Raw genomic sequence first — 18252 nt, 5'->3', positions numbered from 1 at the left:
GTTTAAAACTAGGTATTTATGTGGAATCGAGAATGAAACCTTGAATTATACAACTTTAGTTTTGTGACTTTATTTAGTCACCAAACCTTGACTGGTAACTGATTTATATTGTTGATACATAAAATTATATTGTGTAATGATAGTAACCTCAAATTAGAGCATTTAAATATATTATTGTAAATTAATAAATAGGTTTTTCGATTATACATAAAATGAAAATATTACTTTCATTTCAATCTATTAAACTACTATTATTATTCTAAATAACTTATTATAATTTGGTAACATATAATATATTTTGGTAGTAAGCAAAAAATAACACCAAACAGGTCTTTCAAAAACAGGATTTGAAGTCCTTCCAGGGCAAGTATGTACCTACCTGTAGTAAATCTGACAACGTATGCAATACACATTATATATTTAAAGCAATAGTTTTAAAAAGCAATGAATTTACATGAAAACTGATTAATACAACATCATCTTTTTAATTTTGTTTAAAGTATAAAAAAATAAATTTTAGAAACTTAATCTACCTGGTTTAGGCGTGTTCCTGCTCGTGCGACAACCTATGGGGGAAGCCTATGTTCACCAGTGAACTGACAATGGCTGAGATGATGATGAAATATACCTAGAACTAATGGATATTTTTAGTGGAATTTATCTCCACCTTAACACATTAGATAATTAACGATTATGATCGCTACAGATAAAAATAACTACATAACCTATTTAAAATCATTTAAATACGTGCATTTTAAATTTAATAGAATAATACGATTTGCAACTGTAATGGGATTTTATTTTATACTGGACATAATCACTTGGACTATTATTTTAATAATTCAAAATTTTTTTATTTATTTTTCCCCTCAAAATAAATACAAATGCATTATCTCTAAAGAACGATCTTTTCTTGAATATTATTATCAAAATGTTAAATTATAATTCATTTAAACACAAATTATAGTTATTATTTTTGATCTCTAACAAATATTAATATATAACGGAATTACAGGGATTTAATAAATATACCTAATGAAGTCAATACAGTTGTTGCAAACGACAATTGTCAAGTTCATTAAATTCCTGTTGACCAATTATATATAAGCAAATGGTAATTTTATAAGACTTTATAACGTAACATGTCCTGGACACCTTTCTTCCTGCCCATAGCTGCGAGCCAATGTGGGTCAAGGAGACACGGCTTTTACAACCGGTTTCGAATGCTTTTTGTTAAGTCCAGCCATCGAATGATGTGCATCGAATGGATTTCGTTAAATAAAGTCAACTAAAGTTATTCTTGTGTGCGCATATTTTGGCCATTTAAAACTATTTCAAGTAACATAATAAACATAATTTATAACCGGATATATTTATAAGAACTAGAAATTCAGATGATTAATTTTTATTAGAATCATCGTGATTAATTTTATAGAAATATTTATTTTAATATTATTTATACCCATAAGACATTATGTATATGCCATGAGATGTTTTCACATAGTTATTTCAAAAACCTCTTATTAATAAACAGACTGATAAGTGATCAAATTATAAGCATTCTATTTTAAACTTCTAATACGAAACCTAAGGAGTAGATGACACTCTAAGCAAATTAAAAGCCATCAAACAAGATGCAAGAAATGATGCAAAAGGCACACATACCTAAGTCTAACTAATCGTTGCGGTCGAATGGTATGCAAAGCGAACATTCTACAATATTCCACGTCACAATGTATTGTTCCGTATAGGGCCACTCCGTTCTTCTACTAGTTTAAACGTCCGGTATGTTTTCCTGTCGATTTCAACCTCATTATAGAAGAAACTAGGTGTACTGTTATTAATAGTAAAAGGATTAGATTGTATGGTGATAGGATAAAAACACATTACGGCAAGATTACTCCAAAAACTGAGCGTTTGTAGGAGGAAGCTCCATTGAAACCGCACTGTGCGTGGCCATTTTTGATTCTAGGGTATGGGAATGGATTTTCTGCTGATAGCGAACGGTATAATGGTAAAAGGTGAACTATCGAAGAATTCTTCATTAAACAATCCATTATACAGGCTATAGAAGATGCAAAGAATAGCAAAGTTATATAATGACATGATCCGATAATATCAGAGGACTTAGTATATAACGGAGGAGACCTGAAACTCTTGATATCAGAGGGTGAGACCCTCACATTAGTAGTCAGTCTATATAGACTAAAAAATTGGTCCATCGAGAATAAAATACAGAGACAGAGAGCTCATGTACACGTAGCAGCGTATTATACACTATACTTAAGACATCGTCAAATACCTATTAAGTATAACTACATTCTGCATTTTGACGATAACAAAACTAAATTATGGAGAGTACAATGTAATGTAGGTAAACTGATAACAATTGAACGCACCTTGTCAACGATGTTTGTTAAATTCGAACAATGTTTTAAGACATGAATAATCCTATGTTGCATACGAGATGATAACGCGATTTTAAATAATTATTAAAGTCTTTTCCTTTATGCTCTGAGTAAACATAATCATAGTTTAATTTTTGACGTGCAGAATTTTTTATTTGATGACGATGACTAGAATGATGTCTCCACTTTTTGTAGAATGCTAATTGCAAGTGAAATGTAGTCAGAACGTGAAAGTTTATGCATATTTGAAGAATTTCTATTCTATCTCAAATTCAACGTTCAAAATTTTACCAAATCTCAATATATTATATCTATAATGTTCTTGGCATTATTGTCTACTCATAATACTCTTACCTGATCCCATACACCTGTAAAACCGAATATTATATGAAAAAGTTGAGTATTTTGCAGATTGCTTCTTATCCACAGATTCAGTAATTCATTATTCCAAGACCTATACTCATGGACAGTTACATTAGGTTAGTAAATACAAATTATAAGAGATTTTAGTATAATTTTTACAAATCCATTCACGTATCAGAAATACTCAAAGATGTTAAGATTGTGTTCCATAAATAAAAACCTAATTCAGTTGTAGCAAAATCAGTTATTTTGATTTAAAACTACTAAACCAATTTGATAAAATTTCTGTTAGATGGGGCCAATTTGAAAGTATATCCTTTCAGATAAAAATAATTTTATAAATTGGTTTATAACTAATAGAGTAATTTGGTAATAATTATAAAAAAAAAAATAACCGAATTAAGAACATCGTCTTTTTTTAAGTCGGTCGAAAAGACGGTATACACAAAAATTCCAAGCACCTAAATGTTCCTGCAGCTTGCAAGTGCTTTTTTGCTTATCGCGTTCCTTATTCAGAATTGTCAATATACTTGTCCTTGTAAAACCCTAATTATCTTTGGGGCATTTTTTTTTTGCTTACATTTATATGGTCGACTCAGATCGTTACAGTCAAAACCAATTAGTCAGAAATATAAATATAGCCTAAACTTTAATTGTTTTTTACATATATTCGTTAATTCTTATGTAAACATACATGTCATATGAGCAGTTTTACAGTCTTGCATTCTATCTATTGCATCTACGCTCTCCGTTGATATTGGAGTCGTTTTTGAAACCCATTTCAGTATCTTTAAATCTAAAATGTCAATATGATATTAGATCTAAATCAGTAATCTGAGAACAAGTATGAATCATATTTATAATAGATTTGACTCGTATTAGAACTACTTTTATTACTTCTTGGTTATTCGTAATATAATCCGTTCGCTAAACTGTCAATTTAATTTTAAATTAAAAATAGGTTTAAGTAATGGTTCTTTGAAATCAAAACTATTTTCTTCTATTATATCATGTTTAATATTTTATTCAGCCAGGTGATTAGCTGAAATATTACTTACTTGAGCTTTGTCATTAGTGGGAATATAGCCTTCAATAATGAGATTATTCCGTCACCGCCTAATAAATATAGGATTTACGGCTAATATGAATTAGTCACATAATATTTGTACTAGTACGTGTATATTGTGCAAATAAGAACAGATGTTCCATAATTATTAACGTGAAAGAATTTATTTTACAACTCGTCGAATATGACTCATACAGAATCGTACAAGTCTCGTTTCTGTTACACAAACCTGGCCATATAAGGCCTGGCCTTTACGCAGGTCTCATTTATATGGCTTAAATACTGGCTACTTTCAAAACTCAACCATATGTTCTTGATTGATGTATGACAAAATTTCTCTTTTGGCTGTTTGGCCTTTTATCATGTTTGTGCTATTTCTATGGGCCTTTATTATTCATTTTAAGCATGCCATTCCTTTAATTGCTTATTGGAGCTGATAATGCTTGTATTATAATAAAGAGGCAATGTCGATAAATTATTTAAATAAAAATTGTTCTTAGAGTTTCACCGTATATGATAATTTTTAGATAGAAAAGTCAGTAGATGAATAATTTTTTAATGTATTTAAGTTGATCGCCGTGTAATCCCGCTATAGAATAGGCCCTATTCCGTGGATGTACTAAAAGGCGACTAAGGGAACTTAATCGAATATTAAGTTAAGGGATAGGCAGCAAAATCCCTCTTAAAACGTTACCAAAGTCGAACTGCTGTTGCCAATTCGTCTGCCAAGCGTGACATCTACTGGAAACTCTCCCTTATGGAGAAAGCCTGTGTTCTTTAGTGGACAGTTAATGATTGATCATTATTATTTAAGTTGATTATTGATAATATAGGAGATGTTACGAGTCAAAAGTGACTGTCAACAATGAATTAATATTCCTCCACACCTAGTACTTATGTAATACCATTATCCAATGTTAGAGTTAATACCGATACAAGCTTATATTCATGTCCTTCTTCTATTTAAATTGGAACTTTAGCTGCGTGACTGTAATGTGTTAATTGAACAGGATAAATAGTAGTCTATATCTATCTTCATCCCAAATAATACTTGTACATACCAAACTTCCTTTCACATTTATAATATTAAGCACGAACTGTGATATTACTCTACTAAGTTCTTTATACTGTGTAATTAGTAAGGATTGACTTAATATCGAAATACCAAAACGGCATTTTATGTAGCATATATTTCAATTCATAATTGTTGCTAGAATTTTCTACGTTAACAAAAACAATACACCCGTGCCTCGGCTTGTGTGGTCATGTAACGTGATACGTCTGCAGTAAATGTTGTAATGACCCTTTGTTGTAAACTATAACTAGGTAACGTACAAAATCTATGTGACACACCTTCACTTTGTTCTATATTTGAATTTGGTTGTTTAATTTTAATATTTTTAAATTTATTGATTGTAAGTTATAATCATAAATGTTATTGTGGCTGTCTAAATTACGTATTTTCTTTCATAACTTTATATTTGAAAAAAAGAAAAAGTTTATTGAACAGTGGAGGATGATGATTTATATGTACCTTAAATAATATAATTATGTAATTTGCAAAATATTACTAGATTTTTTCTTGTTTCTTTGCTAATAAATAGATAATGTACGTAAAATTGGATTAGATTATTTCTAGATTGGATACTCTGCAGGTTGAAGGCGAAGTCATTTCTTTCTTCTAAGGAAAATTTCTATCAATTTTTTCCACTTCCAGTTTGTTTACCGAAATTTTTTTGTCACTTCTTTACTCATGTTTCTTTGAGACATTATTTAGAAAGATGCTAATGATTTTGATAGTACGTTGTAATTATTTTAACTTTTTTTTTATAGAAAATGTCACATGTGATTAATCGGTCATGACTCAAGACATTGCAAATGTCATCTTCACGAGGTGTAATGAATTAATGTTAAGAAGCATGTCAACGCTGCATGAGTTTAACGTTTTTCCTTAATTGATTTTCAAATATCGACCTTAAAGCACTGCAATTAGACATAGTATTGGTACTTGCAGAAAACGCCTTTTGCGATCCGATTATTACATTGACCGCATGGTAGCGACCTCGCATGGTGACCCCATTCCGGTTTCCTTACTTGTCAATGTTGGAACCATTGTCGATGGTCCCTCGCAAGGCTACTTTTTTCGTAGTACTCGTATAAAAGTATCTCAATAGAATCAAAAATGTATATGTATTTTAACATGTGTATTAAGAATATTTTGCTAAATAAAAAGAAATTGTGGGCATGTCTAGCTAGTTAATGATATTATAGAGAAAATTGTTATCGAAAATAAAAAAATGAAAAGGTATGTTTATATTTTACATAAATTATAAAATATTAGAATATTGTTTAATCTTTTTGAACTTTTTAATCTTTTGAAATACTTGGGTATTATGATTAGTACCCAAATCTAGTAGAAATATGCTCATTTTCTACATGTCTTTTTTAATAAATAATATTAGAAATATTAGACAAAAATTAAAATTTATATATACATATCTATGTATATTAATAGAATCCATTTATGATAAATGATCACACGAAACAAAATAGTTACCTAAAGGCACATACATTTAAATTTAAAAATAAAACATCTTTAAATTTTTACAATTAAATATTGTTCAAAAACAATTTGCATATTTACATACACCGTGACGGAACACAGACCGAACAGAGCATATATTCTAAAGCAGAATTATGACGTAAGAAAGAACCAAACAGCTAATCCGTTGACATTGAATCATACTTATTTATGGCAAATGGCAACAGCCGTTCCTTCCATGTACGGTCTTAGAGATTTGTAGCGAATGTCTTCCTGAGGTCACAGTATGTAATAGATCATTATTAGTGGCATCATTATGACCTATTGTACTGCAGATACGCTGAGAGATCAATATTCAATCAAACTTTATTCATGTAATCACTAGTGATTTTAATGCTAATTTCATTGACAATCTTGGTAGTCTTTAACACATGTGTCACTTCCTAGTAGTAGCAAATTCGGTACCCAAATAGTACTGAATGGTGGTGTAGGTACAGCACGTCTACGGAATGAGCCACCTGTCGAGGTTTTCACAAGAAACTACATCATGGGGTTCTTCAAAAAAAGGGTAAAGAGTTTCCTTCAGGTTTGGTAACGCTCATAATACCCCTAGTATTGCAGGCGTTCATAGACTACGGTAACCGCTTACCATCAAGTGGGCCGTATACTTATTTGTCACCTCAGTAGTATACAAAAATTCATGAACTGGTTAAATGTATCTGTTTGTATTAATATAGGATAAAATCAAAATAATTAGCATCCTTCTACCAGTGACATTAATTTTAAGAAACATGGATTATTAAACGACAAAAAATTTTGAGTCTCCTATAGTACTAAAACGGTGTGTCTAGTCAGTTGTTGAAGTTAGTATGGGAAGGTCTAAGTTTTTTATCGTTTTTGCATTTTATTTCAAAGACGTCCATAATTTAATCTACCCTTAGTTTTATCTGTCTACATCAATGCATAATAATAGACCGTGTCAATGCACGTACAATTAGAAAAAGTATATATATCAAAATTTTATGGTAAAATATGTGTGTGTTTTATTTAACATTAAATACAAAATTTGTTTCTTTAACGAATTTATTTTGTACGTAATATTTAGAAATACCTACTTCCTGCTGTGTGTAATCATGGAAAGATTAAACAACTAAGTTGGTAGTCACCGTAAACAAATATTATTCTATTGTTAAGGAAAACTTTATTGATATTATTATAATGTAATTTATTTCGAATAAAATTATTTTTAAATAACTTCCAAAATAAAATATTCAATTCATCAGAATTTGTTTCGACCATGCCATTCGATTAAGTAAACAATCCTGAAACGATTTTCCCAATCTTACAATCGATTTTGTATGCTTCCGTATTAGTCCTATTCCAATTTTATCACTATTTTGCAGATCAATAAATGTATACTTGACAATGTAATATATTTATATGTACAATATATTGTTCAAAATAAGCAATCCCTAGGTATTTTTTTTTATACTACTGAGGTAGCAATCAAGCATACAGCCCACCTGATGGTAGGTGGTTACCGTAGCCTATAAACGCCTGCAATACCAGGGGTATTACGCGCACGTTGCCGACCCTGAAGAACCCTCTTTATCTTCCTTTTGAAGAACCCTATGCTGTAGTCTCTTGGGAAAACCTCGGCAGGGGGAAGCTCCTTCCATAACCTGAGTGTTCGTGGGAGAAAACATCTCTGAAACCGCCTTCATGGACAGAAATAAATATTAGATAAATATTCTGTGATTATTATCTGCCTATGGGAGAAATTTTTACTGTAATCGTGTCGCGTTTAGTTCCAAAAATTAATTTATTAATGTGTAAACAACGCGAATGTTTAATATTGACTACTTACTGGTTATCTGTTTATATTCTGTTATGTCCTATATTCATGTCTATAGGCGACGGTTACCACCTTCCATCAAATGGGCTGACAGCTTGCTTATCATTCTAAGTTGCATAAAAAAATATAATTATTCTTGTACCAATAAACAAGTATTCAATTTGCTAAGTGCATAACCTTTTATCTGTAATTTTTAGTTTTAGGTACCAAAATAATACGAAAGAACCTTTATGATGTGATTCATCTGTTTGTTTTCTTCTGCACATTTTAAAAACCAGTTTTTATTTCGTTTCATACTATAAAAAAAGCTTATTTTCACTAATTCAATAAATAAATATACATAATAATATGTACATATCTTATTATATATTTGTATATTACGTATATGTACATTACGTAGAATTCTATTTTAAGTATTTATTACAGCAGCTTAGACTAATTAATAGTGCAATGATTAATTAATTCATAATTATATATTTAGTAATAAATATTACCAAACTAACGAAGCTGATATGCGGCTATCAGGATTACTAAAGCACCCAACGACCTTCCTGTAGTTGATATCAAATGAGCTATATAACATATATGTGTGTTCGTAACTAGGTAGCTACTAGTACCTAGTTGATAAATCATACACTTGTACAATTTATGTAAATATATATATTGAATAGATGTCGCAACTAGGATGTAGTCTGAGGCTTGGAATAAATCAGAGCGATTGCATGCGGATACGCAGTAATACAACAGTAGCAGAGGATCTACCATGAAAATTTTTCCGAAATTTCAGGGCTGCTCACAACAAAAATTTTGATATTTAAATCACATAATAAAACTTGTTTAAAAAATATTAGAAGTGTTAAAATATCTATCTTTTGGACTTTTATGGTAGGATTTATGACAAATGAAATGTTAAACTTCATTCATTTGGCAGATTTTAGTATGGACAAAAGTACAGAATTGCGTTCGTTATTTCTAAATTTCATTTTATTGTAGACCCCAAACAAACAAACCGAAAACAAACAAACACAAACACATCATATTTTCGTTTAACTTATGATTTAACCTTTTTTGATATGTTCTATGATATCCATAGTTCTGTTTATGTTTCTAGGTAACGCTTACCACATCTGATGGATCGTTAGCTTGTTTACGTACGTTATATAAATAATAACTATTATAACGTCATAGTACATGGAAAATATATGTTTTGTTTTTGTATAGACTTGAGATACTAGCGGCATCTATTATATATATTACTTTATCTATGATATGTCATACATGTACTAGTACTGTTATCAAGAACTATATATTATGGGCTAGTGTATTTATGCAATAAAACAGAACCCTGTGTTTAATATGGAAAAACACTAAATTATTCTAGGATTTATTGTCCTCATGCTTTTTAAATATTTGTCCAGCTCCATGAAGCTTGCTGCTCATCCAAAATGTATCAAATCCTATAAGTGTTATAAATGCTAAAATTTTAAAGAATGTGTGGGTGAATGTATTTTTGTTACTCTCTTCCACCAAAACTACTGAATGGATTTAAATGACGGTGCACAGTTAGTTTATATACTAATTTTGTACATAATATACTTTATATACCGATTCACGTAGCTGAAGCTGCGAGATACAGCTAGTAAAGAATAAAAAACTTACAATTTTATGGTTCACGTTAGAATTTTATTAATTAATTCAATATCTACTTTATATTCAATACATTATTGTTATACGTATTCACTAAAATTGTTGTTGCCATAAAAATAAAGTGGTTCTTAAAATTCATTATAAAATTGGGTCCCCCAAAAGTACGCCTGCCACCAATAACAGGTGCTACCTACTTTCTAAACATGAAAGAGGACACATAAACGCACTTCCTCTGTCTTCGAACACAAATTAGAGAACCCTACGGAATAATAATGAAGGGGCGATTATCAGGTCGGACCATCAACAAGATGACGAATTCATTGACCCTACACCTGCTTATCAAATTCAGCAGAATTAGGCATATATATATATATATATATATATATATATATATATATATATATATATATATATATATAGATGAACACTTTACTTGATTACTTGAGCGACATCTATATTATATTGTTTAAACAAAATACATGTACATTATTTATTTGTAAGAAGTGTAATAAAAACTTGAAACATCTTTATCCATAAAAGTGATAGATTATATATATGGGGTGACATAGACTACATACCATATTCTTTAATAACGATTTTTATAGCACATTTGGTAATATGCATGATGCAGATCTCAAATGAATTATTATATGTAGATTGATTTTTCTATCAGACTTTAAAATTAAAACCTTGCGGTTTAAAATGACGTGTACGAATCTTGTTTGAATAGTAAGGTCAAACATTACGCATCGTTAACAAAACATTGATTATGTTTAACAAAACCGACTAAATAGGTGTTTTACTCGTGTTTTGGGTGTTATTGTGTACTTGTGTATTGGGTATATTCGTAACACCCAAAATGTTATGAACAAACCAAGATGTATGCATTACTTTACAAGCACATTTTAATATTATATAAGCACTGTAGTTGCTTTCAAGTTTTCAAGAGAGTTAATTTAATAAATTAATACTGCAAAACGCATGGACTTATCTATATTCCACCGTATTATGTCACGAATTAGTATGACTCTTAGTATCCAATGTTTAGAAAGCAAATTCATTTGGTCCTATCGAACAATGTCTTGAAACAATTTTATATCTATAATCTTCCTCGACTTGAAATAAATTTAGATGAGATCCAAAACCTTCATTGGATTCTTAAAAACTAATTATAATCATTCATGTTCTCTTACTTTCAATTTCATATACACTGGATATTAACAACAAACGTACCGAGCGGAGTATGAATAGAAATGGACACAACAGAATTATAAGTCTTCATTCACACATCTAACAATCGTGAATAACAAATTATTATTATAATTTGAAGTGTTGTCATACGGTTACGAATCATATGAAATTACGAATACATTCAAAGAGAAGAAAATATCACGTTTTTATAAAATTGTTGTGATAACGTCTATTCGTTTTGTAAATTGTTCTTAATAACAAATTGTCGATGACAAATGTATTATGAGAACAGAAACAGTATTAGAATAGAATTAGTTTTTGACAAGCGAAAATAACATCAATACGATTAAAAATGCATTATTAGATAACTGCGTTCATTTTAATTGTTATACAATTTTAATTTCAAATTTGATTAAAAGGAATATAGAGACAGTCATCCTATCACCTTGAATGTTAAGTAGTGCTTTATTCGTGGTCACTAATTCTTTCGAATTGGTAACTAAGTTTATTATATTATAAAATAAATAACTTTATTTATATTATAATAAATTTATACAGAATGAACTCGGTGTCGTTAACCGTATGTAAAACTAAGAATATATGAGAACAGACCTTGAATAAAAAATTTTAATAGTCAAATTTCGGGAAGCCTACAATTCTTTGTCGTTCACGGAACATATTTCTTTTGTAAAAAGGTTCAGTTTTGCAACTAAAGCTCTCTATAGACATGTATATTTTACCTGTATAGTTGCAGAAAAATAATAGCGTTTAATGTGTCAAGTTAGTAAAAGAGACGTTACAACCAGCAACATTACAAGGACAATATAAATACACAAACAGGTTCGGATTCTGTACAAGAGACTCGAAATTCATCTATAGCATACCTACCTAATATAATACTATATATTCTTATACACGCCACAAATTCATTGAGTATTCTCATAAGAATTTTTAGAACGGAACACTAAAAATTGAATCACATCTCTGGCATTCGATGCCCACCATATGAACATTTAGTTTTTTTTGTTACCTACGTCCGTATGTTCAAGTCTGTGCAAAAATTCTGAGTCACAGTTTAAAATCCTTTATGGATTACGTCATCTAGCACGTTAGTCGAAGAATTAGTTGTATTGTTACTAAGTTTTGATTCAGGCTCTATAATTATATATGATGTGAGAATAAATGTTATAATTAATTTAGGTTAATGGGTCATTATATTTTTATTTTATCCTTATTGAATTCTGCAAATTCCACTAAGTCCAATAATGAATTCAATACTAAACCTGATGCTATTTATTTTTCAAGGAATTTCAATATATTCATTACAAATAAAAAAAAAAAAAAAAAAACTAATCTTTCTTACTTATTGTATAGTTTAGAGTATTGATATATGCTAAAGTTACACGGGTATAAATACATGCATCCAACCATGCAACAAATTTTCATATAGTGAAACCCATATTAAGATTCGATTATAATATAGTTTAGAAAAACTAAGCGAAGAAATAAAATACATTTTATACCACTTAGATATTCCCTAGTTAATGTACTCGTAATATGAATGCGAAATTTTAAATTTCACTCGATTTTGACTGATATTGATTTAATTTCCAATTTGTTTGAAATTTTTAGTGTAAATTAGGTTATAATATCTCTGTATTTTGTATTTTCAATTAAATTTTAACTGAATAATAAAACTACTATCAGTTTTGCGTAACTCATCAGTTTACCTTAATATTAAAACTATATATTTGTTTGGTGGATTTATTTTATTTTATAACAGGAAATTTAAAATCTGAATCTGACTCACAAACTGACTAAACGCCTTGATGTGAATTCAGTAATTTCATAAAATTTATCCTCGTTGAAAACAAAATAACGTAATAGAAGGTTCAAAGTTCTTGTCGATAAAAACAAGTTGCTTTCTGCAAAAATATTATTTATATTAGAATTAAATCATGATCATATCAGCCGTTAACTGCTATCGGTCACTAAACATAAGCTCCTCCATGAAGCAAAACGTGGCAACTAACTAACACAACCAACGTTGCCAATAGTTGCCACGTTTTGCTTAAGAGGATTTTGTTTAAGAGGAACACTTGCCCATCCTTTGACCATCAAATCTCTAAGTGGTATAATCTATGCCGGAATCACACCGCAATAGAAATGTTTGTAATTGTACTTCCATACAACTGAATTTGATTATGATAAATTTGATATTAAAGGTATAAAAAGAAGTAGAAACAAAACAGAGACTAGGTACATGCATTTATTAATACATATATTGCTCACACATTATATTATACATATATTTAAAAATTGACCTTTTAAAAATGTGGTAATATCTAAGTATTTTGTAATGTACGAGTATTTATACTTTATTGTCTGTTTCCTGGAAAGAAAGATAAAACGCATACCTATGTCTTACTTCTGTAAAAGAATTTCATTCTCGTCCATCTTATTTGTTTTATGCTATTTTGTTCATTCCATCTTATTCTAATATGAAAAATTCAATTAAGAAAAAATTTTGTGAATATAATTGTTATTGCCAGTTACGGCAATTAATTGAGATTCCCATGTCGCTTTTATGTCATTGACATTAGGTTTAATTTTACTGTATGATATAGGAAACGAAAAAAAGAATAACCTGATATTAAAATATTGGCGTCAGCTCAATGTTTTAAAAGCGAATGTGCTTTATCAATCATATATCTCATTTTTTATTGTTTTAGTAACTATAATCAATCTTAATCGCGAATTTGGATTTATCAAAGACTTTTGTATACTTGAAAATAGTAATTGACAATTAGTTTGTTGGAAAGTGTAAACAATCTCACTTATAAACATAACAATTTTATGATCATAAAAGCATCTATTGTACGTAATGAGTGTTCACTTCAATACAGGAGGAGCATCCACAGGTACTATTGTCAATCTATGACTAGGAGTTATATCACCTTAGTAAGTGATGGTAATGAATTTTTCATTCAAATAGACATTTCCAGCAAATATTGCTGCTTCACAGAGTGACCTCATAAATTTAGATTCGTTATCTACCATAGACAGCAGATGGAATAATTGTTCATTCAACAGTTGAGTTTAGTGTAGGTATTAATTATACTAAATTGAAGAGCTCAGAACTCCATTGCTCTTTTTGATCTTGTCAATCAACAAAAGTAAATTTAAGCACTCTTTCTTAGTATGGATCACTGTTTAATAACTCAATAACAAACGTCAATTCTGAGAATTAAAGCCTGTAATCTATGGCAGAGTGTTAGTCGAAACGCAATAATATATAATACTTTATATCGCGGTCGCGTAATAAATTAGCTCCAATTCCAACATAAATGTAACCAAACTGTACTGGTATCAATATCAATAAGAGCACACAGTAACTACATGCAAGCACGTAGACGGCACTTATTTGATGTTCCGTTAAGAAGAACAGAGTTGGCTAAGCAAGCTCCTCTGTCACTTACATTGAAACTACTCAATGATATTTTGAGCCGGTATCCGCAATTATTTGCCTCCAACTTGCTGAAATTTCGTCAGATGCCCACAGAGTGTTTGTGTTTCGAGATTTAGGTTCTAATGTTATTTCTAGTTAAATCTTTTTTTATATTATTCCTTTATGTGTATTTTATTACTTTTTTATATATGTTATTGTACTGATGCATTCTTGGGTGAGCGTATTGGGGGACTGTAACGCTCATCCAGTTGATGTAATAAATAAATAAAATCCTAATATCTCACCCATTGTCATTATTTTTTACATTTAATGACACTTAAGTAATGATTTCAATATCAATGTTTACATCAAAAATTGCTTTCAACATACTCTTATTCTGTCAACATATTTCATTATTTAACTGTATATAACGTCATATTTAGATTGTCCAGTCCAAAACTGCCTAATTGAAGATTTACTAAGTTGTCTAAGTAGGTTGTGATACTTTGTTTAAGCTTGCTCGCAAAGTATCACGTTTCCTATAGATTTCTTGGCTGACTGCCATCTGGAACATTTCCATAAGTCACTGAATGTCCTTTTAACTTCACTGTTTATTAAGCTTGTTTAAGTTCGTCAATCAGTGTTTGTACGGTGGTTGGATAATGACAGTCACTAGTACAATCATAATATATTTTAATACTATGTAACAGAGATATTATTAAAACTTTCATGATTCTCTATTTACATTTACACTAAACTCATCTTGGAATAGTGATAAACAGTTTATGACTAATTTTGTACGTGATAATTGAATACTAAGTATACGTGTAGTCATAATATCGTAACACTAGTGGTAAAATACATATTTTTTAAGGTTCTTTTTTCTCTATTTAATGTAAACGCACCTTCAAGTGATTATAAAAAAAGTTTGACTAATTTTGCTCTCAATGGAAATATACTTGAATTTTTATAGCATATAAATAAATATAATAAAAAAATAATTTGACAAATTTTACAATTAATACTTACACAATTTTTTTACAATTATTTACAATGACTCTAATCGTCATACCTATTGCGTACTTATGAATTGTATATGTATGTACACTTACACTAGCCAAAACTAGTGATGATACGATAAACAAATTTACGACTAACTTTGTACGCAGTAATTAATTCTTTTTTCTCATGTTGACTTAGTAAATGCCTACTACGATCATAACAATGTAGTAACAGTACCTACCTAATTTAATTATATTTATTAAAAATATATTTTAATTAATTACTTTGAGTATAAATTAATTATAATATACTAGTGACCCGATCCGGCTTCGCACTGAAAATGTAGCTTTCTATAAATGAAAAAATTCTTAAAATAGGTTTAGTAGTCTTTGAGTTTATCCATTATAAACAAACAAACGAACAATACCACCTTTCCTCTTATAGTCTTAGTAAAGATACTCCCTTACATATTTAAAAAAAATAAAGGATATAGATAAAGTTAAAGTCGTGTTGCCCCGGCATAGAATAGACCACCCGTTCCTATCCCGTGGGTGTCGTAAGAGCCGACTAAGGGAGGACGAGAAAGGGACCCTCTTAAAACATCTCTAAAGCCCAACTGCGGTTGCCAATCCGCCTGACAAGTGTGGCAACTACTGGCAAAACCACCTAAGAGGTAGGCTTATGTTCAACACTGGACAGTTAAAGGTTGATATGGTGGTGACATAAAGTTATCGAAACACATAATGTTAGATTTATACTGCATCAGTTTAAGAACATTCAGTTAAGCCTATAAATCGTTATTATCATTATCATCATTGCCTACTTGTGATAGTGACACCGTGACACCAACTAATATTGTCACTGTTACTATTTTTAGATATATGGGTAACATACTTCAAATTAGTCGCGTGCATGACTCGTGAACTAGTTATGTATGATTAGTACTTACACTGTGGTGATAGTGTGAACTAGAATCAGATACCCCCTGACTAACTAACAAATTCTATGACATGACCCTTCGTATCACTTCTATTTAACTATAAAGAAGCTAGATCTTTTCTGATATGTATGGACATGAATATCGATATTTTTGACAGAGACGTATTGTAGTTACAACACTATAAATATTAGTTTATTGTGTATATACTTCTAGGTAGTTTCATGGATTTATTTTCCATTTTTGTCAATATGAAGGCAGTGTTAACTCTTAAATAAAGGAGAAAACTAACAAAATCGTAGGCACAGCTAGTATGGGTATATAATTTTATGTCTGTTTACACTGTAACTATAAAAGTCCCATGTTGACAAGCCGTAAAAGGCCTTAATTAGTAATAATGATTCCCCACCTTGCCTACAAACGCGTACAGCGCATAGGTAGTTACTAGAAGTCTTTACATATTAACAAACTAGCGGATAAGTACTTATTTGCTACTTTGTTCGATGCAATTTAAATACTTTCATATTACATTGCTAGATTTCAAATTATAATGTTTAGTAGCTGTAAATATATATGATAGATACATTGTATTTCGTTTTATTCGTTTCGACTAAACGGGGTTTATGGTGGAGGGGTGGGAAGCAGTCCCTTTTAAATCATCACCAAAGGCCCCCTTATGAGGGAGGTTATTTTCAGCAGTGGACAGTTAACGGCTGATTCGTTTTATAGATTGCCAATAATTTTTATAGTCTTAAAAATAATAATCAGAGCTGTATAAAAAAAGCAAATTCTAAATTATTTTTCTTTTCACAAAAGAAAAATACAACTTTGTTAGTGACAAAATTTGTAAGGAACCATAACGGGACTAAATCCCTTTGAATGCAATTGTCAGTTCAAAATTGTTTTAGAATCGACGAAAATATTGTGTACATAAAAACTGGACGATTTGAGATCCTCTTGCTTTTTACAATTATTTAAATATTCATATAAAATAAGTTGTCAAAAACATATATAACTCAGTATTAAGACAATAAATTTTAAAAATGTTCTCTATTTAAACGTTAATATTACGTCAAGTGCATCGTTGAGTTTTATAATAAGTAATATTCATGTTCATGAATTAATTTCTTATACAAGGAATCTTGTATCAAATATATGCAGACGACTAGGTCGTCTGTATGCAAACAACGTGTTCATTGTCCTGATAACCTAAATGAATGAACGTCTTTAAAGAATAATTGATATATGTATATTTATCTGCTAAGTATACATTACATTCCCTCATATTTTACGAACACCGCAGGATGGATGACGTTATGTTATAGCAAAGTATAATTTTAAATCTTATTTTTATAACCATAGTATTCATATTTAGCTGTAGCATCAATTGGACACCATGACACGCTAATCCTTAAGAACATATGAACAGATATCAGCTAAATAAATATTTTTAGGTATATTAAGGTTTATTGCCTGACATTCTACTAAGTAAGAAAACTTTTAAAAGCACGATGTTCTAAATTCAACGATATTTTTTGTGACATCAGAACCAGTTCTAATAATTCTTTTTACAACCGTTCAGACTTATTCTAATGTTAATCCCATACTAATTTTCTTTCGATCGAAGTCGATATTTGATTGTGGAACAAAATCCTAAATTCTAATAACAATTTTAAATTCAAACAAGTTCAAATTAGAACTGTTTTAGAGTGTGCTGTGTATAGCACAGTCACTGAATAATCCAAACCAACCGTAGCGTAGTCAATAAATATTAAATTATGAACCGTAACATT

General features: G+C 29.9%; 1 protein-coding gene across 1 annotated transcript in view; it reads left to right on the top strand.

The window, feature by feature from the left end:
* LOC113510625 (myophilin-like) overlaps window positions 1–18252 on the top strand; it is a 29312-nt gene that overhangs the window by 6331 nt on the left and 4729 nt on the right. The window lies entirely within an intron of this gene.

The sequence above is a fragment of the Galleria mellonella genome, unplaced genomic scaffold, assembly GCF_026898425.1.
Source record: "Galleria mellonella isolate WM207_F2 unplaced genomic scaffold, CSIRO_AGI_GalMel_v1 utg329, whole genome shotgun sequence".
NCBI classification, from domain to species: Eukaryota; Metazoa; Arthropoda; class Insecta; order Lepidoptera; family Pyralidae; genus Galleria; species Galleria mellonella.
This window is presented reverse-complemented; position numbering and strand designations above follow the sequence as displayed.